General features: G+C 48.2%; 1 non-coding gene across 1 annotated transcript; it reads right to left on the bottom strand.

Annotated features, from left to right (window-relative positions):
* Positions 1-1,542: 1,542 nt before the first annotated feature.
* Positions 1,543-1,614, bottom strand: trnah-gug (transfer RNA histidin (anticodon GUG)). Its single transcript has one exon. It is a non-coding gene; the product is annotated as a tRNA-His (tRNA).
* Between the last annotated feature and the right edge of the window lie 817 nt (positions 1,615-2,431).

Genomic DNA, 2,431 nt, shown 5'->3' with positions numbered 1-2,431 from the left:
GCGGAGTTTGGTGGGGTGGAATTTGAGTACCTGTCCCTGGTCCTCACCTTCCACCCCATCGACCTCTGCATAAATTGCATCATCCACTGATATTTCCACCACCTACAAATGGACCCCACCAGCCTTATCCGCTTTCCACAATGACTGCTCTCTAAGCGACTACCTGGCCAGGTCCACATCCCCTAAACAACCCACCCAACCCTGCTGGCACCTTCCCCTGCCACCGTGGGAATTGCAAAACTTGCGCCCACACACCCCCCGCCCCCCTCAGCTCCATCCAAGGCCCCAAAGGAACCTTCCAAATCCATCAAAGTTTCACCTGCACTTCCATACGTCGTTTATTGTATCCGTTGCTCCTGATGCAGTCTCCTCTACATTCGGGAGACTAAATGCTTTCTCGCAGAGTGTTTCTCAGTGATTCCCACACCAATCAACCCCAGGGCCCTGTGGCCAACCATTTCAACTGCCTGTCCCACCCAGCCGAGGACATGCAGGTCCTGGGTATCCTCCATCGCCACTCCCTCGCCACCCGACTCCTGGAGGAAGAACGCCTCATCTTCCACCTCAGGCCCTTCAACCTCAGGGCATAAATGTGGAATTCACCAGATTCCTCATTTCCCCTCCCCCACCTTACCCCAGTTCCAACCTTCCAGCTCAGCACCCATGACCTGTCCCAATTGTCATTCTTCTTTCCCACCTATCTGTTCCACCCTCATTCCCGACCTATCACCTTTGCCCACTCCTCCATCCACCTATTGCACTCTCAGCTTACCTTTCCCTCCCCCCCACACCCTCCCATTTATCTCTCCATTCCGGAGGCTCCCAGCCTCATTCTGATGAAAGGTTCGTGACCCAAACGTCGACTCTCCTGCTCCTCGGAAGCATCTGCTGTGCTTTTTGAGCACCACGCACTTTCGACATACACATATGTGCAGAGTGATGAAAACGAATTAACCCCCAACGTGCACTTGGTGTTTCCCCCCCATAGCCAGAAATGCTGACGGAAATCCTAAGCGCTCCTTAAATTTCAACGCACATTCTCTCCTCTCCCGTTTCTGAGCGTAACATTCGTCACCACGCATTTCTTTAAGAGGCGTTTTCTCAAAGTTAACCTGTTCTTGGCTATTGAGTGAAAAGTGGCCGAATGTTGCGCTCAGACAACCCGTCTCTCTTCAGTTAGCACCGAGTTTATCGCGCGCCCCTCAGGAAAACATGAGGGTGGTTCGCCTCGTGTGACTGCATTCAAAGCATGAACGTGCATTGGCGTGGATGGAGTTTACAACCCAACCACAAGCGATGAGAACAGAGCAAACCTAACGGCGTGAGTTTCGAATGTGCCTGTTCGATTCCGCGGTAATATTTTTTCAAAAAAAAGTGAAAGGAGGCAACGGAACGACAGCAGTGATGTGGGGGAAAGGAGAAGAAACGGCATCCGAGAGCAATGGAAATGGAAAGATTATCTAGGTTTTGACATCCAAATTAAAATGTACATGAGTTCTTTTATGATGTGTAATCCAGAGCAAAATCTCACCAAACAGACACTGCCGTGACTCGGATTCGAACCGAGGTTGCTGCGGCCACAACGCAGAGTACTAACCACTATACGATCACGGCGCCACACAACAATTGCTGTTGTAGGTCGCCCTGTAGTAATCAAATAAATGACATCACCTTTTATGTTTTTTCTGTCGTATTCTCTTCTGTTTTCTCAGCCAAAAAGTGTCACCGTTCCGATTGCGTGATGGTCGGATCCAATCGTGTGCTCAACTCTTTCTCTGCCTTCCCCCACTCCCAACTCCTCAAATCTTTTTCGAACAAAATTCTATCTTAATCATACGTTTAACGTTGCAGTCTTCCATACATATTAACTTATTCCCAGCCTTCACTGCTCCGAGGGCGAGCAACCCAACGTTTGCTAGTCCCATTGAGAAAAAAATCTTCATCACCTCCACTTTAAATGGGAAAAGGATAATTTCTCGATGACACAAAAAAAGGGGACGGTTTTGCCACCGTTAGTCTGTTCATTTGGTAATTTTTAAAAAATGCATCAAAAGCTAATCAGCAGATGGCCATAATCGTGGCGCATGATAGTGCATGACACATGGAAAAACTGATTACTTTCTCGCAAACTTTAGCGACGAGATGCTGCAAGTTTTTTTTAAAGTGAATCAGCTAATGTTGGTGCTTAGGTTCGCCTGTCGTGGATGCTCCCTAGAGCTGAGGTACAGCCTGAAACAGCTGATTTTTTTAAAAAAAATAGTGGAACAGGGAGTCAAGCGAGGTGAGGAAACGGCTGGAATAGGTAGAAGCAGATACTGCAATTAAGAGGAGAAATGCTGTTACCTGCAGAGCACAACATGAATCCTGAGGCAATGTTGCCTGCCTGATGCCAAGGTTATAGAGTCATAGAAACATAGACATGCACAACATG

This window comes from Chiloscyllium punctatum, chromosome 30 (genome assembly GCF_047496795.1).
Source record: "Chiloscyllium punctatum isolate Juve2018m chromosome 30, sChiPun1.3, whole genome shotgun sequence".
NCBI classification, from domain to species: domain Eukaryota; kingdom Metazoa; phylum Chordata; class Chondrichthyes; order Orectolobiformes; family Hemiscylliidae; genus Chiloscyllium; species Chiloscyllium punctatum.
This window is presented reverse-complemented; position numbering and strand designations above follow the sequence as displayed.